We start from the raw sequence: 26,974 nt of genomic DNA on the forward strand, positions 1-26,974 counted from the left end.
CCTCACAGGTTCGGCCATGGCGCTTATGTCAATGGCCTTGCACTCTCCTTTTGGGTTCTCTTCTGTATTGCTTGGGAGAGTACTAGGAGGGATTTCAGTGATCCTTTTACTCAGTTGGCCCACTTGTGCTTCCAGATTTCTAATGGAAGACCTTGTTTCATTCATGAAACTTACAGTGGCCTTAGATAGATCAGAGACTAGATTTGCTAAATTGGAAGCATTTTGGTCAGAGTTCTCTGTCTGTTGCTGAGTTGATGATGGAAAAGGCTTGCTATTGCTAAACCTGTTTCTTCCACCATTATTAAAGCCTTGTTGAGGCTTTTGATCCTTCCATGAGAAATTTGGATGATTTCTCCATGTTGAGTTATAGGTGTTTCCATAAGGTTCACCTAAGTAATTTACCTCTGCTATTGCAGGGTTCTCAGGATCATAGGCTTCTTCTTCAGAAGATGCCTCTTGAGTACTGTTGGATGCAGCTTGCATTCCATGCAGACTCTGAGAAATCATATTGACTTGCTGAGTCAATATTTTGTTCTGAGCCAATATGGCATTCAGAGTATCAACTTCAAGAACTCCCTTCTTCATAGGCGTCCCATTGCTCACAGGATTCCTTTCAGAAGTGTACATGAACTGGTTATTAGCAACCATGTCAATGAGTTCTTGAGCTTCTGCAGGCGTTTTCTTTAGGTGAATGGATCCACCTGCAGAAGTGTCCAGTGACATCTTTGATAGCTCAGATAAACCATCATAGAATATATCCAGGATGGTCCATTCTGAAAGCATGTCAGAAGGACACTTTTTGGTCAACTGTTTGTATCTTTCCCAAGCTTCATAGAGAGATTCACCTTCTTTCTGTCTGAAGGTTTGAACATCAGTTCTAAGCTTGCTCAGCTTTTGAGGAGGAAAGTACTTGGCTAAGAAAGCCGTGACCAGCTTATCCCAAGAGTTCAGGCTGTCTTTGGGTTGAGAATCCAACCATAATCTAGCTCTGTCTCTTACAGCAAAAGGGAAAAGCATGAGCCTGTAGACTTCAGGATTTACTCCATTAGTCTTAACAGTATCACATATCTGCAAGAACTCAGTTAAGAACTGAAAAGGATCTTCAGATGGAAGTCCATGAAACTTGCAGTTCTGCTGCATCAGAGAAACTAACTGAGGTTTCAGCTCAAAGTTGTTTGCTCCAATGGCAGGAATGGAGATGCTTCTTCCATGTAAATTGGAATTAGGTGCAGTAAAGTCACCAAGCATCCTCCTTGCATTATTATTATTTTCGGCTGCCATCTCCTCTTCTTGTTTGAAAATTCCTAACAGGTGCTTACTGGTTAGTTGTAATTCAGAGTCCTTTCAGGTTCTGGATCTGCTTCAACAAGAATATTCTTGTCCTTGCTCCTGCTCATATGACAAAGAAGAAAGCACAGAAAAATAATAATAATAGAGATCCTTTTTTTTTTTTGAATGAGGGAGTGATGTTAGTAGATGAATAAATAAAAAAAATAGAAGGAGATGAGAGAGAAGAGAATTTTCGAAAATAATTTTTGAAAAAGAGTTAGTGATTTTTGAAAATAGTTTTTGAAAAATGTTAGTAATTTTCGAAAATTAAGATTTAAAAATTAAAATAATTAATAAATTAAAAAGAAATTTTGAAAAAGGGGGAAGATATTTTCGAAAATTGAGAGAGAGAGAATTAGTTAGGTAGTTTTGAAAAAGTTAAGGAACAAACAAAAAGTTAGTTAGTTGGTTGAAACAAATTTTGAAAAGATAAGAAGTTAGGAAGTTAGAAAAGATATTTTGAGAAGATATTTTTTGAAAAAGATAAGATAAGTAGATATTTTTGAAAAGATATGATAGAAATTAGTTTTTGAAAAAGATTTGATTTTTAAAATCACAATTAATGACTTGATTCACAAGAAATCACAAGATATGATTCTAGAACTTAAAGTTTGAATCTTTCTTAACAAGTAAGTAACAAACTTGAAATTTTTGAATCAAAACATTAATTGATTAGTTATTTTCGAAAATTTTATATAAAAATAAGAAAAAGATTTTTGAAAAAGATTTTTGAAATTTTCGAAAATAACTAAGAATTTTGAAAAAGATTTGATTTTTGAAAAAGATTTTGAAAAAGATAAGATTTTCAAATTGAAAATTTGATTTGACTCATAAGAAACAATTTGATTTTAAAAACTTTTGAAAAAGTCAACTCAAATTTTCGAATTTGATGAGAGAAAAAGGGAAAGATATTTTTTTTTAATTTTTGAAATTTTTATGAAAAACATGAAAATTATGCAATGCATGAAATTTTTAGATCAAAACAATGAATGCATGCAAGAATGCTATGAATGTCAAGATGAACGCCAAGAACACCATGAATGTCAAGATGAGCATCATAGACACAATTTTGAAAAAAATTTAATGCAAAGAAAACATGCAAGACACCAAACTTAGAATTCTTTAATGCTTACGCACTAAGAATTCAAGAATGCATATGATAAACATGAAAAGACACAAAACAAAAAATCATCAAGATCAAACAAGAAGACTTACCAAGAACAACTTGAAGATCATGAAGAACACTATGAATGCATGATATTTTCGAAAAAATGCAAGATGCATATGCAATTGACACCAAACTTATAACATGACTCAAGACTCAAACAAGAAACACAAAAATATTTTTGATTTTTATGATTTTCTAATTTTTTTGTATTTTTATTTATTATTTTTTTTTCGAAAATTATTGTGAAAAATAAAAATAAGGATTTCAAAATTTTTAATATGAATTCCAGGAATCTTGCCATGTTAGTCTTAAAGCTCCAATCAAAGGGTCAGGCATGGCTTAATAGCCAGCCAAGCTTTAATAAAAATATGAGTGTAATTCAGACATGACAAGCCTGACATACCCTATCCAGAAGGATTGGGCATGACTCCACTGAAGTGATTAGCCAATCCCAAAGTAGTTTGGGTATGGCTTTATAGCCAGCTAGGCTACAACATGCTTCATGAAACACTAGAATTCATTCTTAAAAATTTTGAAGCCATAGAATAATTTATTTTTGAAAACATTATTTTTAGTAAAATTTTTTTTTTTTTCGAAAACAAGTGAGGAATTTTTGAAAGGTTTTTGAAAAATTTTTTTTTTTTTTGAAAAGAAAACAAAAAGAAAATTACCTAATCTGAGCAACAAGATGAACCGTTAGTTGTCCAAACTCGAACAATCCCCGGCAACGGCGCCAAAAACTTGGTGCACGAAATTGTGATCTCCAGGCTCGAACAATTCCTGGTAATGGCTCCAGAGCTTGGTGCTCTGATCTTAATTCATAATTGTCACAACTTCGATACAACTAACCAGCAAGTGCACTGGGTCGTCCAAGTAATACCTTACGTGAGTAAGGGTCGAATCCCACGGAGATTGTTGGTATGAAGCAAGCTATGGTCACCTTGTAAATCTCAGTCAGGCGGATTTAAACATGATACTTTATTAGATTAAAATAAACAATAAAAGGGATAGAGATACTTATGTAGATTCATTGGCAGGGATTTCAGATAAGCGAATGGAGATGCTTTTCGTTCCTCTGAACCTCTGCTTTCCTGCTATCTTCATCCAATCAGTCTTACTCCTTTCCATGGCTGGCTGTATGCAAGGGCATCACCGTTGTCAGTGGCTACATCCCCTCCTCTCAGTGAATCATATGCTCACGCACCCTGTCACGGCACGGCTATTCATCTGTCGGTTCTCGATCATGCTGGAATAGGATTCACCCTCCTTTTGCGTCTGTCACTAACGCCCAGCACTCGCGAGTTTGAAGCTCGTCACAGTCATTCAATCATTGAATCCTACTCAGAATACCACAGACAAGGTTTAGACCTTCCGGATTCTCTTGAATGCCGCCATCATTCTAGCTTACGCCACGAAGATTCTGGTTAGGAGATCTAAGAGATACTCATTCTAGCTTTATTTCATGTAGAACGGAGGTGTTTGTCAGGCACGTGTTCGTAGGGGAGATGGTGATGAGCGTCACACATAATCATCACCTTCATCACGTTCTTGGGTGCGAATGGATATCTTAGAAGCGAAATAAGAAGAATTGAATAGAAAACAGTAGTACTTTGCATTAATCTTTGAGGAACAGCAGAGCTCCACACCTTAATCTATGGAGTGTAGAAACTCTACCGTTGAAAATACATAAGTGAAGGTCCAGGCATGGCCGAGATGGCCAGCCCCCAAAACGTGATCAAAGGATCATAGGGTAATCCAAAGATGTCTAATACAATAGTAAGAGGTCCTATTTATAATAAACTAGCTACTAGGGTTTACATGAGTAAGTAATTGATGCATAAATCCACTTCCGGGGCCCACTTGGTGTGTGTTTGGGCTGAGCTTAAGTGTTGCACGTGCAGAGGCCATTTGTGGAGTTGAACGCCAGTTTTTGTGCCAGTTTGGGCGTTCAACTCTGGTTTTGGATCCTTTTCTGGCGCTGGACGCCAGATTTGGGTAGAAAGCTGGCGTTGAACGCCAGTTTACGTCATCTATTCTTGGCCAAAGTATGGACTATTATATATTTCTGGAAAGCCCTGGATGTCTACTTTCCAACGCAATTGGAAGCGCGCCATTTCGAGTTCTGTAGCTCCAGAAAATCCACTTTGAGTGCAGGGAGGTCAGAATCCAACAGCATCAGCAGTCCTTTTTCAACCTCTGAATCTGATTTCTGCTCAAGTCCCTCAATTTCAGCCAGAAAATACCTGAAATCACAGAAAAACACACAAACTCATAGTAAAGTCCAGAAATGTGAATTTAACACAAAATCTATTAAAAACATCCCTAAAAGTAACTAGATCCTACTAAAAACATACTAAAAACAATGTCAAAAAGCGTATAAATTATCCGCTCATCAGTGTCTTATTACATGATCATTAGTATTTAAGTGTCTATACCTTAAAGTTATGAATATGAATCCATCACCTCTCTTGAATAAAAAATGTTTTAATTACAAAAGAACAAGAAGTACATGGTTTCGAATTCATCCTTGAAACTAGTTTAATTATTTTGATGTGGTGGCAATATTTTTTGTTTTCTGAATGAATGCTTGAACAGTGCATATGTCTTTTGAAGTTGTTGTTTATGAATGTTAAATATGTTGGCTCTTGAAAGAATGATGAAAAAAGAGAAATATTATTTGATAATCTGAAAAATCATAAAAATGATTCTTGAAGCAAGAAAAAGCAGTGAATACAAAAGCTTGCAAAAAAAAGGGAAAGAAAAAGAAAAAGCAAGCAGAAAAAGCCAAAAGCTCTTAAAACCAAAAGGCAAGAGCAAAAAGCCAATAGCCCTTAAAACCAAAAGGCAAGGGTAATAAAAAGGATCCAAGGCTTTGAGCATCAGTGGATAGGAGGGCCTAAAGGAATAAAATCCTGGCCTAAGCGGCTAAACCAAGCTGTCCCTAACCATGTGCTTGTGGCGTGAAGGTGTCAAGTGAAAACTTGAGACTGAGCGGTTAAAGTCGAGGTCCAAAGCAAAAATAGAGTGTGCTTAAGAACACTGGACACCTCTAATTGGGGACTTTAGTAAAATTGAGTCACAATCTGAAAAGGTTCACCCAGTTATGTGTCTGTGGCATTTATGTATCCGATGGTAATACTGGAAAACAAAGTGCTTAGGGCCACGGCCAAGACTCATAAAGTAGCTGTGTTCAAGAATCAACATACTGAACTAGGAGAATCAATAACACTATCTAAATTCTAAGTTCCTATAGATGCCAATCATTCTGAACTTCAACAGATAAAGTGAGATGCCAAAACTATTTAAGAGGCAAAGAGCTACAATTCCCGCTCATCTGATTGGAGCTAAGTTTCATTGATATTTTGGAATTTATAATATATTCTCTTCTTTTTATCCTATTTGATTTTCAGTTGCTTGGGACAAGCAACAATTTAAGTTTGGTGTTGTGATGAGCGGATAATTTATACACTTTTTGGCATTATTTTTACATAGTTTTCAGTATAATTTAATTAGTTTTTAGTATATTTTTATTAGTTTTTAATTAAAATTCACATTTCTGGACTTTACTATGAGTTTGTGTGTTTTTCTATGATTTCAGGTAATTTCTGGCTGAAATTGAGGGACTTGAGGAAAAATCAGATTCAGAGGTTGAAGAAGGACTGCAGATGCTGTTGGATTCTGACCTCCCTGCACTCAAAGTGGATTTTCTGGAGCTACAGAACTCCAAATGGCGCGCTCTCAATTGTGTTGGAAATTAGACATCCAGGGCTTTCAAGAAATATATAATAGTTCATACTTTGCTCGAGTTTAGATGACGCAAACTTGCGTTCAACGCCAGTTCCATGCTGCATTCTGGAGTTAAACGCCAGAAACAGGTTGCAAAGTGGAGTTAAACGCCAGAAACAGGTTATAAACTGGCGCTCAACTCCAAGAAGGACCTCTACACGTGTAAAGCTCAATGCTCAGCCCAAGCACACACCAAGTGGGCCCCGGAAGTGGATTTTTGCATCATTTACTCATTTCTGTAAACCCTAGTAACTAGTTTAGTTTAAATAAGACTTTTTACTACTGTATTCAGAGGTTGGTTCTTCTGGTTCCCCCTCTGGGGCCGAGACCAATGAACTCCATTATCACTTATGTATTTTCAACGGTAGAGTTTCTACACACCATAGATTAAGGTGTGGAGCTCTGCTGTTCCTCATGAATTAATGCAAAGTACTATTGTTTTTCAATTCAATTCAAGCTTATTCCTTCTCTAAGATATCCATTCGCACCCAGGAATATGATAAATGTGATGATTATGTGACGCTCATCATCATTCTTACTTATGAACGCGTGCCTGACAAACACTTCCGTTCTACATGCAAACAAGCTAGAATGAGTATCTCTTAGATATCTAATACAGAGGACCGAGTCCGAGATATTAGAATCTTCGTGGTATAAGTTAGAACCCATGGATGGCCATTCTTGAGATCCGGAAAGTCTAAACCTTGTCTGTGGTATTCCGAGTAGGATCTGGGAAGGGATGGCTGTGACGAGCTTCAAACTCGCGAGTGATGGGCGTAGTGACAAACGCAAAAGGATAGTAAATCCTATTCCAGTATGATCGAGAACCGACAGATGAGCATTGGACCATTTTCACAGAGAGGATGGGATGTAGCCATTAACAACGGTGATGCCCTACATAAAGCTTGCCATGGAAAGGAGTAGGAATGATTGGATGAAGACAGTAGGAAAGCAGAGGTTTAGAGGAACGAAAGCATCTCCATACGCTTATCTGAAATTCTCACCAATGAATTACATAAGTATCTCTATCCTAGTTTATATTTCAATTATGTTTTAATTATCAAATCTCTGTAACCAATTGAATTCGCCTGACTGAGATTTACAAGGTGACCATAGTTTGCTTCAAGCCGACAATCTCCGTGGGATCGACCCTTACTCACGTAAGGTTTCTTACTTGGACGACCCAGTGCACTTGCTGGTTAGTTGTACGAAGTTGTGAAACAGAATTAAGAACATGAATGTGCATATTCAGTTTTTAGCGCCATTACTAAGGAAGAAACGATCACGATTTCGCACACCAATACTTCAAAGAAAGTGAGTGCTACTTAGTTTACAATTTCTAGTTCTGTTTTTTAAAGAGGGTCATATTAAACACTTTTAAATCAAAGTTAAATTCACCTTAAACTTTTGGTGTGCTAATTATCTCTCAATTAACCCACTGCATTGTTTTTTTTCATTCTTTCTTGACCCCACAAAAACTATAGGACAAGTTTATGAATTTATCGATTAAAGTCTCGTAAAACTTAAAACAACTAAGAGTATAAATAGAGACAATAGAGTTTAAATTGTTTTATAGTTGAAGGTTATTTGACTATTAACTGGGGAGATAAAGCACTTTAGGGGTGATGTTACAAGAGCAAACATGACTGGAGAGGTTATACTCCAAAAATGAGAAAATGCAATTCAATTTTTGTTAGAAAAAGTTGGTGCCATAGCAAATGATAATTAATTATAAAAATATTGTTAAATGGGTTGAAGGAAAAAATGACATTAGCTGGGAATTACTATTTTTGAGAAACAAAACAAAGAATAAAATCTATATTTTTCAACATATGAAAGTGGTATACAAGGAGGATAAATGGTTCCGACCATGGGAGTAGATTTCTTTAAATAAAGCTAGTAGGTGGAGAATTATCGAGTTCATGAATCAAATGATATATATAAAGGATATAGATACTTGATAATATAAGGTGTCTTTATGTAATATATGCATGTATATGGTTGGTCAGTCATAAAATTGTTGCAGTTTGTAATGTTGGTGGGTAAGTGTTACTAAAAAAATGGAAAATATGTTGAATGTGCTTAGTTATATTTAAGTCCATGTAATCTAAATTTTTTTATGGCATTATCAAAGGGGATTATTAGATTCATGTTGAATGTGATTTGTTTCTTATTTTATGTTTTTGGTGATATGAAAAGAAGAGTAGTTTCAATTATCCTATGCCGCTCGAATATTGTATGTGTTATTAATATGTTAATTACTTTTTTCTTGTACTTTTTTAAATTATAATTTTTTTCTATATAATTATGCAGGATAATTCTGAAGATGCAAGTGAAGATTGAGATGCTTATCATGATGGTTTATTGACAAAGATGGAAATTGAAAGATGTATGGTTGATGATGATGTCTGTTATTAGAAGCTAAGATACATTTATATGATATAATATTTTAGTTTTTCCTAGTTTATTAGTAGTAAACTCTAAGTGCATTATATGAGTATACTTATTCTAGTTTGAGATGTATGAATACTCAAAATTATGATCATCCTAATATTTTTGGTTTATTATATAATTATATTTTGTTTCAGTATAATTTTTATTATTTAAAGATTATTGTATGGTATTATTATATATGTATTCATTTTTATTTTATAATAATTAACTAATTTAATTAAAAATACAGGATTATATATATAATTATATTCTCAAATATTAGATTTTAGATAAAAAAATTGTTAGAAATTTCTGTTTATATATATATATATATAAACATAAATTCTTTAAAAAAAAATGAGGGACAAAAGGCTACACTTATATAGAGTAGCTATAGGTATACTATTTGCTACATTTATAAAGTGATGCAGTAGCCCTGAAAAGTGTAGCCTATTCTTTAGAATTATGGTAACCATTAGTGCTGAAAAGCGTAGCCTTAGGTCCTGAACAGCATCACTTAAAAAGCGTACCCTATTCTCAAAGGTCAGAAGCGTAGCCTTTGATACAGAAAAGCGTAGCCTTTGAGAATAGGCAACACTAGTATAGGCATCGCCTACAAAAGTGTCTCCGAAGCCTAAAAAGTGTAGCCTTTTCCTAAGGCATTTTTTTTCGTTTTTGGCTACACTTTTCAAGTGTACCTGAATGAGTGTTTTTCTTGTAGTATGGCTGAAAACTTGCTCCCTAAGCCTTTAAATTGTGTATTTTAATTCCTCTTTATACCATTCGATGCCGTGATCTATGTGTTAAGTGCTTTCAGGCTTTACAGGGCAGGAATGGCTTAGAGGATGGAAAGGAAGCTTGCAAAAATGGAAGAAACACAAGAAACTAAGGAGCTGACCAACGAGGAACGACGCGTGCGCGTACCTGACGCGTGTGCGCAAAAAACAAGTTTGCATGGCGACGCGTGCGCGTACCTGATGCGTACGCGTGACACATGAATATGACCATCGACGCGCGCGTGACTGACGCGTACGCGTGACATGCGCCACGTGCAGAAAATGCAGAAAATGCTGGGGGCGATTTTGGGCTGAGTTTGGACCCAGTTTTCGGCCCAAAAACACAGACTAGAGACAGGGAACAAGCAGAGACTCAACACACATCGATACATTCACATTACACAGTTTTAGCCTAGTTTGGAATCTTAGGGAGAGAATTCTACCACTTCCTCTAGGGTTCTTTATATTCATAGTTTTTAGAGTTTTATGCTTTTGATTTGGACATTGAGAAGAGTCACTACCTCCGTTGAAGTTTCCATTATTCTAGTTTGTTTCCTTATTCCTTTACTTTTTAATTGCCCATTAACCCTGTTCAGATATGGATGTTTATGATTTTGGGATTTATTAATGAAAAGAACTACTTTTACCTTTAATTAATTTTTAACAAGTATTCAATTTATTATGTCTTCTTTTTATTCCCTTTATATGTCTGTGAAGTTTATATTCATGTCAATGGAGTAGACTCCTAACTTGACTTTGGAGTTGATTAATAAGAGAACCTTGAGTTGGAATACTCAAGTGTTAATTTTAATTGGAAGTTGTTGGCTGACTTTCTAGTCTCTAACTCTAATCCTTCCTTAAGGAGAGGATTAGGACTTGAGGTTTATAGTTAGTTAATTAGTTACTTGACTTTCCCTTATCAGGTAAGGGATGACTAAGTAGAACAACAACCTCTTAATATTACACTTGGGAAAATTCAACAAGGATAGAACTTCCAATTAATCTTCTCCGGGTCAAGGCTTTTATTTCTATTATATAAATTCTCCCATTAATTTTCATTGCTTTAATTTACAATTATTTACTTTTCTGTTCTTCAACTCTTAAAATTTTTCGGAAAACTCTTGATCAATAAAATAGCACTCTTTTGTCAACTCGTTGGGAGACGACCTGAGAATTCTACTCCCGGTATTTTTATTCTAATTTTGTGACAACCCTTTCTAAATTGATAAGCAAAATTTTCGTCGGTTAAGAACTGTACTCGCAACACTATTCTTATTATAAATTCTTAATCGGCAATTTTCTGCCACGTCACTAGTGGTTCATCATTGTCTGATGAAAGACTCACTCTGAACCCTTGTAGAATGAGATAACCTTGTGCCGGTTCAATGCATTCATAATGATGAAGGACGGATATACATCTTAGCATAAAGAATCAAACACGCATTGAGATAGAACAGTAGTAATTTATTAATCCATAAAACTCAGCAGAGCTCCTCCCCTTAACCTAGGAGGTTTAGAAACTCATACTGATAAAGAATACAATGATAAACAAAAATATGACAGGTCCTCCCCTTGAGTCTGTAAAAGTTCTCAAATAAATATTAAGTTAATGACTAAGGATTACATAGAAAGGGTAAAACAGTCTTTTAGTGCTAAAATCCACTTCTGGGGCCCACTTGGTGAGTGTTTGGACTGAGCTTGATTGAGATCCACATGCGAGGAGGCCTCTAGGGCGTTGAACACTGGTGAGGGGGTCCTTTACGGGCGATGGACGCTGGTCTCTTCTCCTTTGGGCGATGGATGCCTGGACAGGGGTAGATGGCGAGCGTTGAACGCCAGTTTTGGGCCTTTAATTCTAAAAAAAAGTATGAACTATTATATATTTCTGGAAAGCTCCAGATATTATCTTTTCATAGCCGTTGATAACACTCCATTTGGGCTTCTATAACTCAAGAAAATCTCTTTTGAGTGCAAGGAGGTCAGATCCGGACAACATCTGCAGCGCTTTCTCTGTCTCTGAATAAGACTTTTGCTCCAGTTCCTCAATTTCAGCCAGAAAATACCTGAAATTGCATAAAAATACACAAACTCAAAGTAGAAACCAAAAATGTGAATTTTGAACTAAAACCTATGAAAACTTAATAAAACTTAAACAAAACATACTAAAAACTATATGAAGATGATGCCTAAAAGCATATAAAATATTCGCTCATCAGAACACCAAACTTAAACTGTTGCTTGTCTCCAAGCAACTAAAAAAAAGTAGGATAAAAAGAATTGTAAGATACAATAAATCTCTGATTTTCAATAAAGCTCAGTTTCAATTAGATGAGCGGGACTTAGTAGCTTTTTGCTTCTGAATAGTTTTGGCATCTCACTATCCAGTGAAACTTAGAAGTGTTGGCATCCTTAGGAACTTAGAATCCAGATGATATTATTAACTCTCCTAGTTTAGTTCTTTTTTATTCTTGAACACAGCTTTTTAGAGTCTTGGTCGTGGCCCTAATCACTTTGTTTTCCAGTATTACCACCGGATACATAAATGCCACAAACACTTAACTGTGTGAACCCTTTTGGATTGTGATTCAACTTTGCTAGAATCCCCAGATAGAGGTGTCCAAAGTTTTTAAGCACACTCTTTTTGCTTTGAATCACGACTTTAACTGCTCAGTCTCAGGCTTTTCACTTGACACCTTCACACCACAAGCATATAGTTAAGGACACTTTTTAATTGAAGTGCTTAGGCCAAGATTTTGTTTCTTGTAGGCCCTCCTAACTATTAATGCTCAAAGCCTTGGATCCTTTTACCCTTGCCTTTTGGTTTAAAGGGTTATTGGCTTTTTGCTCTTGCCTTTTGATTTAAAGAGCTATTGACTTTTTCTGCTTTTTATTTCATTTTTTTCCGCATGCAAAATTTTTTCTTTTTATTGCATCTTGCTTTTTTGCTGCTTTTTCTTGCTTCAAGAATCAATTTTCTGAATTTTCCAGATTACCAATAATATTTCACTTTTATCATCATTCTTTCAAGAGCCAACATTCTTAATTTCAATTTCAATTATGCACTAGTCATTCATACATTCAGAAAACAAAAGCAATGCCACCACATCAAGATAATTGAACTATTCTTAAGATAAACTCGAAATTCATGTATCTCTCAATTCTTTTCAAATAAAATTTTCTTTTAAGTGAGGTGAGAGATATATGGAACATTTTATAGCTTTAAGACATAGATAGAAATGATCATGCAATAAGAACAAGAGAACAGACAATGAAACATAACAGAAAACAGAAAAATAACATAAGAAAAGGGGATTAAGAGAATGAATCCACCTTAGTGATAGCGGCTACTACTCCTCCTTGAGGATCTAATGTAGTGCTTGATCTCTTCAATGTCACGCCCTTGTCTCTGTTGTTCTTCCCTCATAGCCCTTTGATCCTCTCTAATTTCATTAAGGATGGTGGAATGCTCTTGATGCTCCAACCTCAATTGCTCCATATTAGTGTTCAATTCTCCAAGAGAAGTATGCCATTGATCCCAATAGCTTTGAGGAGGAAAATACATCCCTTGAGACATCTCAGGGATCTCATGTTGAGGTGGCTACACAGGCTCATGTGCATGCTCTCTAGTTTGCTCTATCCTCTTCTTAGTGATGGCCTTGTCCTCCTCAATGAAGATGTCTCTCTCTATGACAATTCCAGCTGAATTGCATAGGTGACAAATGAAGTAAGGGAAAGCTAACCTTGCCTTGGTGGAAGGCTTTTCAGCTATCTTGTACAATTCTTGAGGTATCACCTCATGTACTTCCACCTCACTCCCAATCATGATGCAATGAATCATGATGGCTCTGTCAATGGTCACTTCTGACCGATTGCTAGTAGGGATGATAGAAGGTTGGATGAATTCCAACCATCCTCTAGCTAAGGCCTTGAGGTCAAGCCTTCTTAGTTGAGTAGGCTTGCCTTGGGAATCCCTTTTCCACTGTACTCTTTCCACGGAGATGTCTGAGAGCACTTGATCTAGTCTTTGATCAAAGTTGACTCTTCTAGTGTAAGGATGTGGGTCTCCTTGCATCAAAGGCAAGTTGAATGCCAACCTCACACTCTCTGAACTAAAGTCCAAGATTCTCCCTTAGACCATGGTGCTCCAATTCTTGGGATTTAGGTTCACACTAATGTCATGTTTTTTCGTGACCCATGCATTAGCATAGAACTCTTACACCATTAAGATCCCAACCTCTTGGATAGGATTGGTTAGGACTTCCCTACCTCTTCTTTGGATCTCTCTTCGGATTTCTGGATATACATTCTTCTTAGGCTTAAAAAGGACCTCAGGGATCACCTTCTTCTCTGCCACTACTTCACAGAAGTAGTCTTGGTGGGCTTTGGTGATGAATCTCTCCATCTCCCAAGATTCGAAGGTGGCGGCTACAGCCTTTCCTTTCCTCTTTCTAGAAGATTCTCCAACCTTGGGTGCCATAAGTGGTAATAGAAAGCAAAAAGCAACACTTTTCCCACACCAAACTTAAAAGCTTTGCTCGTCCTTGAGAAAAAATAAATAAAAAAGAAGAATAGAGTAGAAGATGAAGAAAAAAATAGATGAAGATGGAGGAAGAAAGCAATTCGGCTAAGGGGGCTTTGATGTGTATGAAAGGTGTGTGTATGAAGAGTTAGAATGTGGGGTATTTATAGGAGTGGGCTAGGGTTGGGTCTGGTCATTGGTGGGATAAATGGGATGGAAATTTAATTTGAAGTGGGTGGGGGTTATGACGGTTTTGGGGAAGTGATATGCATGTGATTCAGCTAGGGTTATAGGGAAGAGTGTATGAGGAAGTGTGAAAAAGAAGAGGGAAGAAGTGGAGTAGGTAAAGATGTTGTGGGACCCATTGGTCTTGAGATGCTAGGGAATTCAGAATCCCTACCCTCTGTATGGGCGTTGAACGCCCAACACTATGCTTCCGGCTGGCGTTCAACGCCAGCTTTGGTGCCATTTGGGGCGTTGAACGCCCAGCCAGTGCTCCCTGGCTGGCATTCAATGCCAGCAAGTCACTCTATCCAGAGTGTTCTATTTTTATTACTGAACCTTTTTGTATCTGTCCTCACTGCTTCACATGATCATGAACCTAAAGAAATAACAAAAGAAAAATAAACTTAAGACATTAGAGGAAATAGAAATAACTAAATAAGGTTGGGTTGCCTCCCTGGTGCACGAAATTGTGATGTCCAGGCTCGAACTATTCCTAGCACGTGAGCAACTTGGTACGCGTAATCGTGATTACACATTCATAATTTGTCACAACTTCGATACAACTGACCAGCAAGTGCACTGGGTCGTCCAAGTAATACCTTACGTGAGTAAGGGTCGAATCCCACGGAGATTGTTGGTATGAAGCAAGCTATGGTCACCTTGTAAATCTCAGTCAGGCAGATATAAATGGATAATGGTGTTTTCGAATAATAATTAATAAGATAGGGATAGAGGTACTTATGTAAATCATTGGTAGGAATTTCAGATAAGCGAATGGAGATACTTTCGTTCCTCTGAACCTCTGCTTTCCTGCTATCTTCATCCAATCAGTCTTACTCCTTTCCATGGCTGGCTTTATGCAAGGGCATCACCGTTGTCAGTGGCTACATCCCCTCCTCTCAGTGAATAATATGCTCACGCACCCTGTCACGGCACGGCTATTCATCTGTCGGTTCTCGATCATGCTGGAATAGGATTCACCCTCCTTTTGCGTCTGTCACTAACGCCCAACAATCGCGAGTTTGAAGCTCGTCACAGTCATTCAATCATTGAATCCTACTCGGAATACCACAGACAAGGTTTAGACTTTCCGGATTCTCTTGAATGCCGCCATCATTCTAGCTTACGCCACGAAGATTCTGGTTAGGAGATCTAAGAGATATTCATTCTAGCTTAATTCATGTAGAACAGAAGTGTTTGTCGAGCACGTGTTCATAAGGGAGAAGGATGATGAGCGTCACACATAATCATCACCTTCATCACGTTCTTGGGTGCGAATGGATATCTTAGAAGCGAAATAAGATGAATTGAATAGAAAACAGAAGTACTTTGCATTAATCTTTGAGGAACAGCAGAGCTCCACACCTTAATCTATGGAGTGTAGAAACTCTACCATTAAAAATACATAAGTGAAGGTCTAGGCATGGCCGAGATGGCCAGCCCCCTAAAACGTGATCAAAGGATCATAAGGTAATCCAAAGATGCCTAATACAATAGTAAGAGGTCCTATTTATAATAAACTAGCTACTAGGGTTTACATGAGTAAGTATTTGATGTATAAATCCACTTCCGGGGCCCACTTGGTGTGTGTTTGGGCTGATCTTAAGTGTTGCACGTGCAGAGGCCAATTGTGGAGTTGAACGCCAGTTTTTGTGCCAGTTTGGGCGTTCAACTCTGGTTTTGGATCCTTTTCTGGCGCTGGACGCCAGATTTGGGTAGAAAGCTGGCGTTGAACGCCAGTTTACGTCGTCAATTCTTGGCCAAAGTATGGACTATTATATATTGCTGGAAAGCCCTGGATGTCTACTTTCCAACGCAATTGGAAGCGCGCCATTTATAGTTCTGTAGCTCCAGAAAATCCACTTTGAGTGCAGGGAGGTCAGAATCCAACAGCATCAGCAGTCCTTTTTCAACCTCTGAATCTAATTTCTGCTCAAGTCCCTCAATTTCAGCCAGAAAATACCTGAAATCACAGAAAAACACACAAACTCATAGTAAAGTCTAGAAATGTGAATTTAACACAAAATCTATTAAAAACATCCCTAAAAGTAACTAGATCCTACTAAAAACATACTAAAAACAATGTCAAAAAGCGTATAAATTATCCGCTCATCACAACACCAAACTTAAATTGTTGCTTGTCCCCAAGCAACTGAAAATCAAAATAGGATAAAAAGAATAGAATATACTATAAATTCCAAACTATCAATGAAACAGAGCTTCAATCATATGAGCGGGACTTATAGCTTTTTGCCTCTTGAATAGTTTTGGCATCTCACTTTATCCATTGAGGTTCAGAATGATTGGCATCTATAGGAACTTCAGATTTCGAATAGTGTTATTGACTCTCTTAGTTCAGCATGATGATTCTTGAACACAGCTTCTTTATGAGTCTTGGCCGTGGCCCTAAGAATTTTGTTTTCCAGTATTACCACCGGATACATAAATGCCACAGACACATAATTGGGTGAACCTTTTCAGATTGTGACTCAGCTTTGCTAAAGTCCCCAATTAGAGGTGTCCAGGGTTCTTAAGCACACTTTTTTTTTTGCTTTGGACCTTGACTTTAACCGCTCAGTCTCAAGTTTTCACTTGACACCTACACGCCACAAGCACATGGTTAGGGACAGCTTGGTTTAGCCGCTTAGACCAGGATTTTATTCCTTTAGGCCCTCCTATCCACTGATGCTCAAAGCCTTGGGATCCTTTTTATTTGCCCTTGCCTTTTGGTTTTAAGGGTTATTGGCTTTTTGCTCTTGCCTCTTGGTTTTAAGAGCTTTTGGCTTTTTCTGCTTGCTTTTTCTTTCTATTTTTTTTTTCGCCTATTTTTTTTTTCTGCAAGCTTTGCTCTTTGCTGCTTTTTCTTGCTTCAAGAATCATTTTTATGATTTTTCAGATTATCAAATAACATGTCTCCTAGTCATCATTCTTTCAAGAGCCAACATATTTAACATTCTTAAACAACAACTTCAAAAGACATATGCACTGTTCAAGCATACATTCAGAAAACAAGAAGCATTATCACCACATCAATATAATTAAACTAAGTTCAAGGATAAATTCAAAACTCATGTACTTCTTGTTCTTTTGAATTAAAACAGTTTTTATTTTAAGAGAGGTGATGGATTCATAGGACATTCATAACTTTAAGACAGAGTTACTAACTACTAATGATCATGTAATGAAGACACAAACATAGATAAGCACATAACATAGAAAATGAAAAACAGAGAAAGTAAGAACAAGGAATGAGTCCACCTTAGTGATGTCCTTGAGCTCTTCTATGTCTCTTCCTTGCCTTGGCTGCTCCTCCTTCATTGCTTTTAGATCTTCTCTGATTTCATGAAGGATGATGGAGTGCTCTTGATGTTCCACCCTTAGTTGCTTCCAATAATTGTGTGGAAGAAAATGTATCCCCTGAGGTATCTCAGGGATCTCTTGATTTGCAGTCAAATGTTCTACCACTGAGCTATAGACCCTTGATGGAAGCTTTTGTCTTCCCTTTCCTCTTTCTAGAGGTTTCTCTGGCCTTAGGTGCCATCAATGGTTATGGAAAAAACAAAAAAGCTATGCTTTTACCACACCAAACTTAGAATGTTGCTCGCCCTCGAGCAAAAGAAGAAAGAATAGAAGAAGAAGAAGAGGATATGGAGGAGATGGATGGAGGTGTGTATTCGGCCATATGGGTGGGATTGGGTGGGAGAGAGATGTTGAATTTTGAAGGTAGTGGTTGTATGGATGTGAGTGGTAAATGGAGAAAAAAAAAAGAAGGGATGATCATGAATGGAAAAAGAGATGATGAGGTAGGTGGGGATCCTGTGGGGTCCACAGATCCTGAGATGATCCTGTGGGGTCCACAGATCCTGAGGTGTCAAGGCATTTACATCCCTGCACCAATTTAGGCATGTAAAATGCCCTTGCACACAACTCTGGGCGTTCAGCGCCAGGTTGGTGCCCATTTTGGGCGTTCAATGCCCCTTTGCTGCCATTTCTGGCGTTGAACGCCAGAACCATGCTTGTTCTGGGCGTTCAGCGCCAGGATGCTCCCATTCTGGGCGTTCAGCGCCAGAACTATGCTCTGTTCTGGCGTTTGAACGCCAGACAGATGCTCCTCCAGGGTGTGATTTTTCTTCTGCTGTTTTTGATTCCGTTTTCAATTTTTATATTTATTTTGTGACTCCACATGATCATGAACCTAAGAAAACATGAAAAACAATAAAAATAAGAATTAGATAAACATTGGGTTGCCTCCCAACAAGCGCTTCTTTAATGTCAATAGCTTGACAGTGAGCTCTCATGGAGCCTCACAGATGTGCAGAGCTTTGTTGAGACTCTCCAACACCAAACTTAGAGTTTGGATATGGGAGTTCAACACCAAACTTAGAGTTTGGTTGTGGCCTCCCAACACCAAACTTAGAGTTTGACTGTGGGGGCTCTGGTTGACTCTGCTTTGAGAGAAGCTTTTTCTGCTTCCTCTCTATGGTTGCAGAGGGAGATCCTTGAGTTTTAAACACAAGGGAGTTCTCATTCCATTGAAGAACTATTTCACCTCTGTCAACATCAATCACAGCTCTTGCTGTGGCCAGGAAAGGTCTTCCTAGAATGATGGATTCATCCTCTTCCTTTCCAGTATCCAGGACTATGAAATCAGCAGGGATGTAAAGGCCTTCAACCTTTACTAATACGTCCTCTACTTGTCCATAAGCCTATTTTCTAGAGCTGTCTGCCATCTCTAATGAGATTTTAGCAGCTTGCACCCCATAGATTCCCAGTTTCTCTATTACAGAGAGGGGCATGAGGTTTATTCCTGAACCAAGGTCACACAGAGCCTTAAAGATCATGGTGCCTATGGTACATGGTATTATGAACTTTCCAGGATCCTGTCTCTTCTGAGGCAATGTCAGTTGATCCAGATCACTTAGTTCATTGATGAACAAGGGAGGTTCAACTTCCCAAGTATCAATGCCAAATAATTTGGCATTTAGCTTCATGATTGCACCAAGAAACTTGGCAGTTTGCTCTTCAGTAACATCCTCATTCTCTTCAGAAGAGGAATACTCATCAGAGCTCATGAAGGGCATAAGGAGGTTCAATGGGATCTCTATGGTCTCTAGATGGGCCCCAGAGTCCTTTGGTTCCTCAGAGGGAAGCTCCTTATTGACCACTGGACGTCCCAGGAGGTCTTCCTCCTTGGGATTCACATCCTCTCCTCTCCTCACAGGTTCGGCCATGGCGCTTATGTCAATGGCCTTGCACTCTCCTTTTGGATTCTCTTCTGTATTACTTGGGAGAGTACTAGGAGGGATTTCAGTGATCCTTTTACTCAGCTGGCCCACTTGTGCTTCCAGATTTCTAATGGAAGACCTTGTTTCATTCATGAAACTTACAGTGGCTTTAGATAGATCAGAGACTAGATTTGCTAAATTAGAAGCATTTTGTTCAGAGTTCTCTGTCTGTTACTGAGTTGATGATGGAAAAGGCTTGCTGTTGTTAAACCTGTTTCTTCCACCATTGTTAAAGCCTTGTTGAGGCTTTTGATCCTTCCATGAGAAATTTGGATGATTTCTCCATGATGAGTTATAGGTGTTTCCATAAGGTTCACCTAAGTAGTTCACCTCTGCTATTGCAGGGTTCTCAGGATCATAAGCTTCTTCTTTAGGAGAAGCCTCTTGAGTACTGTTGGATGCAGCTTGCATTCCATTCAGACTCTGAGAAATCATATTGACTTGCTGAGTCAATATTTTATTCTGAGCCAATATGGCATTCAGAGTATCAACTTCAAGAACTCCCTTCTTTATAGGCGTCCCATTACTCACATGATTCCTTTCAGAAGTGTACATGAACTGTTTATTAGCAACCATGTCAATGAGTTCTTGAGCTTCTGCAGGCGTTTTCTTTAGGTGAATGGATCCACCTGCAGAAGTGTCCAGTGACATCTTTGATAGCTCAGATAAACCATCATAGAATATATCCAGGATGGTCCATTCTGAAAGCATGTCAGAAGGACACTTTTTGATCAACTGTTTGTATCTTTCCCAAGCTTCATAGAGGGATTCACCTTCTTTCTGTCTGAAGGTTTGAACATCAGCTCTAAGCTTGCTCAGCTTTTGAGGAGGAAAGTACTTGGCTAAGAAAGCCGTGACTAGCTTATCCCAAGAGTTCAGGCTGTCTTTGGGTTGAGAATCCAACCATAATCTAGCTCTGTCTCTTACAGCAAAAGGGAAAAGCATGAGCCTGTAGACTTCAGGATCTACTCCATTAGTCTTAACAGTATCACATATCTGCAAGAATTCAGTTAAGAACTGAAAGGGATCTTCAGATGGAAGTCCATGAAACTTGCAGTTCTGCTGCATCAGAGAAACTAATTGAGGTTTCAGCTCAAAGTTGTTTGCTCCAATGGTAGGAATGGAGATGTTTCTTCCATGTAAATTGGAATTAGGTGCAGTGAAGTCACCAAGCATCTTCCTTATATTATTATTATTTTCGGCTGCCATCTCCTTTTCCTGTTCGAAAATTTCTGAAAGGTTATCTCTGGATTGTTGTATTTTAGCTTCTCTTAATTTTTTTCTTCAGAGTCCTTTCAGGTTCTGGATCTGCTTTAACAAGAATGTTCTTGTCCTTGTTCCTGCTCATATGACAAAGAAGAAGGCACAGAAAAATAATAATAATAATGGAGATCCTTTATACCACAGTATAGGGATCCCTGTGTGAGTGGAAGAAGAGGGGGAGACAAAGAATGTAATATAATGGAAGAAACACAACTGTAAGGATGGAAGAGAGGTGAGATGAGATGTTAGGATATGAATGAATAAATAGAATGAGATGGGGGAGGGATAATTTTCGAAAATTATTTTGAAAAAGAGTTAGTGATTTTCGAAAATGGTTTTTGAAAAATGTTAGTAATTTTCGAAAATTTTTGAAATCAAAAATAAAAAATAAAAATAATTAGTTAATTAAAAAGAAATTTTTGAAAAAGAGGGAAGATATTTTCGAAAATTAGAGAGAGAGAGTTAGTTAGGTAGTTTTGAAAAAGTTTAAGAAACAAAAAGTTAGTTAGTTAGTTGAAACAAATTTTGAAAAGATAAGAAGTTAGGAAGTTAGAAAAGATATTTTGAAATCAAATTTTTGACAAAGATAAGATAAGAAGATATTTTGAAAAGATATGATAGAAATTAGTTTTTTTTTTTTTGAAAAAGATTTGATTTTTAAAATCTCAATTAATGACTTGATTCATAAGAAATCACAAGATATGATTCTAGAACTTAAAGTTTGAATCTTTCTTAACAGGCAAGTAACAAACTTCAAATTTTTGAATCAAAACATTAATTGATTATGTTATTTTCGAAAATTTGAGATAAAAATGAGAAAAAGATTTTTGAAAATTATTTTTGGAATTTTCGAAAATAACCAAGAATTTTGAAAAAGATTTGATTTTTGAAAAAGATTTTGAAAAAGATAAGATTTTCAAATTGAAAATTTGATTTGACTCATGAGAAATAATTTGATTTTAAAAATTTTTGAAAAAGTCAACTCACATTTTTGAATTTGATGAGAGAAAAAGGGAAAGATATTTTTTTGATTTTTGAATTTTTATGATGAGAGAGAAAAACAAGAAAAATGATGCAATGCATGGCAATTTTAGATCAAAATTATGAATGTGTGCAAGAATGCTATGAATGTCAAGATGAACACCAAGAACACTGTGAATATCATGATGAACATCAAGAACATATTTTTGAAAAATTTTATATGCAAAGAAAACATGCAAGACACCAAACTTAGAAATCTTTCATGTTTAGACTCTAATAAATAAAAAATGTACATGTAAAACAAGAAAAGACACAAAACAAGAAAAACATCAAGATCAAACAAGAAGACTGACAAAGAACAACTTGAAGATTATGAAGAACACTATGAATGCATGAAATTTTCGAAAAATGCAAGATGCACATGCAATTGACACCAAACTTATAACATGACTCAAGACTCAAACAAGAAAACATGAAATATTTTTGATTTTTTGTGATTTTCTAAAAATTTTTTTTTTTTGAATTTTTATTTTATATTTTTCGAAAAATTATTTTGAAAAAGAAAAATAAGGATTCAAAATTTTTAATATGAATTCCAGGAATCTTATGCTCTAAAGCTCCAATCAAAGGGTCAGGCACGGCTTGATAGCCAGCCAAGCTTTAGTATGTAACTCAGACATGACACGCCTGACATTACTTACATTCAACAGCCAATTGGCTAAGAAAGATAAAGAAGCTCTTCTCTTGAGTATAAGAATTGAGACATGGCTTTACAGACAGCCAGGCTTTAACATGCTTCATGAAACACTAGAATTCAATCTTAAAAATTCTGAAGGAAAATATATTTTTGAAAACATTTTTATTTTAAAAAATTTTTTTTTTCGAAAACAAAAGAAAAATTTTTGAAAGCTTTTTGAAAAATTTTTGAAAAGAAAACAAAAAGAAAATTACCTAATCTGAGCAACAAGATGAACCGTCAGTTGTCCAAACTCGAACAATCCCCGGCAACGGCGCCAAAAACTTGGTGCACGAAATTGTGATGTCCAGGCTCGAACTATTCCTAGCACGTGAGAAACTTGGTACGCGTAATCGTGATTACACATTCATAATTTATCACAACTTCGATACAACTGACCAGCAAGTGCACTGGGTCGTCCAAGTAATACCTTACGTGAGTAAGGGTCGAATCCCACGGAGATTGTTGGTATGAAGCAAGCTATGGTCACCTTGTAAATCTCAGTCAGGCAGATATAAATGGATAATGGTGTTTTCGAATAATAATTAATAAGATAGGGATAGAGGTACTTATGTAAATCATTGGTAGGAATTTCAGATAAGCGAATGGAGATACTTTCGTTCCTCTGAACCTCTGCTTTCCTGCTATCTTCATCCAATCAGTCTTACTCCTTTCCATGGCTGGCTTTATGCAAGGGCATCACCGTTGTCAGTGGCTACATCCCCTCCTCTCAGTGAATAATATGCTCACGCACCCTGTCACGGCACGGCTATTCATCTGTCGGTTCTCGATCATGCTGGAATAGGATTCACCCTCCTTTTGCGTCTGTCACTAACGCCCAACAATCGCGAGTTTGAAGCTCGTCACAGTCATTCAATCATTGAATCCTACTCGGAATACCACAGACAAGGTTTAGACTTTCCGGATTCTCTTGAATGCCGCCATCATTCTAGCTTACGCCACGAAGATTCTGGTTAGGAGATCTAAGAGATATTCATTCTAGCTTAATTCATGTAGAACAGAAGTGTTTGTCGAGCACGCGTTCATAAGGGAGAAGGATGATGAGCGTCACACATAATCATCACCTTCATCACGTTCTTGGGTGCGAATGGATATCTTAGAAGTGAAATAAGATGAATTGAATAGAAAACAGAAGTACTTTGCATTAATCTTTGAGGAACAGCAGAGCTCCACACCTTAATCTATGGAGTGTAGAAACTCTACCGTTAAAAATACATAAGTGAAGGTCCAGGCATGGCCGAGATGGCCAGCCCCCTAAAACGTGATCAAAGGATCATAAGGTAATCCAAAGATGCCTAATACAATAGTAAGAGGTCCTATTTATAATAAACTAGCTACTAGGGTTTACATGAGTAAGTATTTGATGTATAAATCCACTTCCGGGGCCCACTTGGTGTGTGTTTGGGCTGAGCTTAATTGTTGCACGTGCAGAGGCCAATTGTGGAGTTGAACGCCAGTTTTTGTGCCAGTTTGGGCGTTCAACTCTGGTTTTGGATCCTTTTCTGGCGCTGGACGCCAGATTTGGGTAGAAAGCTGGCGTTGAACGCCAGTTTACGTCGTCAATTCTTGGCCAAAGTATGGACTATTATATATTTCTGGAAAGCCCTGGATGTCTACTTTCCAACGCAATTGGAAGCGCGCCATTTCGAGTTCTGTAGCTCCGGAAAATCCACTTTGAGTGTAGGGAGGTCAGAATCAACAGCATCAGCAGTCCTTTTTCAACCTCTGAATCTGATTTCTGCTCAAGTCCCTCAATTTCAGCCAGAAAATACCTGAAATCACAGAAAAACATACAAACTCATAGTAAAGTCCAGAAATGTGAATTTAACACAAAATCTATTAAAAACATCCCTAAAAGTAACTAGATCCTACTAAAAACATACTAAAAACAATGTCAAAAAGCGTATAAATTATCCGCTCATCACTCCCAACAAGCGCTTCTTTAACGTCACTAGCTTGACAGTTAGCTCTTTACGGAGAATGATATGGGCTCAGATTTTGCCCCTTACAGTGAATTTTTTTCCTGTCTTCTCATGAATAAGCTCTACATGCTCTAGAGATAAGACACGACTCAATGTATGTCGTATGACTGGTTTCTTGGTAAAGACAACTCTCATGCCAGGTAAGAGGCCTTCAGTAGGGACTTTCTTGTCCCTCCAGCCTTTTGGTACTTTCTTCTTAGTACCTTTGTTCACAGTGCTTGTTGATGGCTGTCCAATACCAAACTTAGAATTGATGTTTAGAGGCTTGGTAAAGCTTTGCACTGAAAAAGATGGTTAAAACACTAAGTGTTGCACAATTATCTCTCTTTTTTGAGAAGGAGAGTTGGGGTGAGGCATCTTGAACAAGATGTGATCCTCCCCTAGTTGTAGAATTAGTTCTCCCTTTGCTACATCAATGATAGCATTAGCAGTGGCTAGGAAAGGTCTTCCAAGGATGATAGATTCGTCCTCATCTTCCCCAGTATCTAAGATTATAAAATTTGCAGGGATGTAAAGGTCTCCAACCTTTACCAATACATCCTCTACTAAGCCATATGCTATTTTCATTGATTTGTCTGCCATCTCTAGTGAGATATTTGCAGCTTGTAGCTCAAAGATTTATAGCTTCTCCATTACAGAAAGTGGCATGAGGTTTATACTTGACCATAGGTCACATAGAGCCTTCTCAAAGGTCTTGGTGCCTATGGTACAAGGAATTAGGAAGCGTCTGGGATCCGGAAGCTTCTGAGGTAGCTTCTGCTGTACCAAAGCATTGAGGTCTTTGGTAAGCACTGGAGGTTCTTCCTCCAACGGCTTTGTACCAAATAGCTTGGCAATCAGCTTTATGAGAGCTCCTAGGTACTGAGCAACTTGCTCTTTCCTAGTGTCCTCATCCTCATCAGAGGATGAGTATTCATCAGAGGATGAGTATTCATCAGAACTCATGCACTGTAGGAGTGCATGCAAGGAAACCTCTATGGTCTCTACATGAGCATTGGCTTCCTTTAATTCTTGGATAGGAATTTCTTCAGTGGGTGCTGAACACTCAGTAGGTAAGCCATTACTGGCGTTCAACGCCAATTCTAGTGGTTCTTTGGGCGTTGAACTCCCAGGAGGGACCTCCTTCCTGGCGTTCAATGCCAGATTCCCTGCCAGTTTGGGCATTGAATGCCAGTGAGGGCTTCCTCACTGGCATTCAATGCCAGCTTTGATGCATGTTTGGGCATTGAACGCACAGTGAGGTATCCCTCTCTGGCGTTCAATGCCAGCTTCTGTGCCAGCTTGGGCGTTGAACACCCAGTGAGATGTTCTTCACTGGCATTCAACACCATCCCAGTCTCTCCAAATTCAGCCTCAGCCTCTGTGGTGACGGCCTTGCACTCTTTTCTTGGGTTCACTTTAGTGTTACTAGGAAGAGTGTCAGGAGGAGTCTCAGGGGTTCTCTTGCTCAACTGACCAACTTGTATTTCCAAATTTCTAATGGAGGATCTTGTTTCAGTTATGAAACTATGAGTGGTCTTAGAGAGGCTGAAGACTAGAATGACTAAGTCAAACAGGCTCTGCTTAGAGGTCTCCATATTCCCTTGAGAAGATGGGAATGGTGGTCTGTTGTTGAACCTGTTTTGGTTCCTTCCACCTTGATTGTTGTTAAAGCCTTGCTGAGGCTTCTATTGATCCTTCCATGAAATATTTGGATGGTTCCTCCATGAAGGGTTGTAGGTGTTTTCATAGAGTTCTCCCATGTAATTCACCTCTTCTATGGTGGGTTGGTCAGGATCATAAGCTTCTACTTCAGAGGAAGCTTCTTAAGTGCTGCCAGCTGTAGCTTGCATTCCAGTCAAATGCTGAGAGATCATATTGACTTGATGGGTCAAGATCTTGTTCTGAGCCAATATGGCATTCAGAGTGTCTACCTCAAGAACTCCTTTCCTTTGAGGAACCACATTGTTTACAGAATTTCTCTCAAAGGTGTACATGAATTGGTTGTTTGCAACCATCTCAATGAGTTCTCTTGCTTCTGCAGGCGTTTTCTTTAGGTGGAGTGATCCACCAGCAGAACTGTCCAATGATATTTTGAACATCTCAGAAAGACCATCATAGAAGACACCTAGGATAGACCATTCTGAGAGCATGTCAGGAGGACATCTCCTGATCAGTTGCTTGTATATTTCCCAAGCTTCATAGAAGAATTCACCTTCTCTTTGTTTGAAGGTTTAAACTTCCACTCTAATTTTTCTCATCCTTTGAGGAGGAAAGAATTTGGCCAAGAAAGTATTGACCAGCTTCTCTTAAGAGTTTAGGCTTTCTTTTGGCTGAGAATCCAATCATATTTTAGCTCTGTCTCTAACAGCAAAGGAAAAGAGCATAAATATGTAGACCTCAGGATCTATTCTATTGGTCTTAATAGTGTTACATATTTGCAAGAATTTCGACAGGAATTGGTGTGGATCTTCCAGTGGAAGTCCATGGA

At 37.8% G+C, this 26,974-nt stretch overlaps 2 non-coding genes across 2 annotated transcripts; both read left to right on the plus strand.

Annotated features, from left to right (window-relative positions):
* Positions 1-777: 777 nt before the first annotated feature.
* Positions 778-885, plus strand: LOC148581061 (small nucleolar RNA R71). Its single transcript, XR_015896382.1, has one exon. It is a non-coding gene; the product is annotated as a small nucleolar RNA R71 (small nucleolar RNA).
* A 19,341-nt stretch (positions 886-20,226) lies between these two features.
* Positions 20,227-20,334, plus strand: LOC148581062 (small nucleolar RNA R71). Its single transcript, XR_015896014.1, has one exon. It is a non-coding gene; the product is annotated as a small nucleolar RNA R71 (small nucleolar RNA).
* The last annotated feature ends 6,640 nt before the right edge of the window (positions 20,335-26,974 follow it).

The sequence above is a fragment of the Arachis ipaensis genome, chromosome B10 (assembly GCF_059453495.1).
Source record: "Arachis ipaensis isolate K30076 ecotype BB chromosome B10, ASM5945349v1, whole genome shotgun sequence".
NCBI lineage: Eukaryota > Viridiplantae > Streptophyta > Magnoliopsida > Fabales > Fabaceae > Arachis > Arachis ipaensis.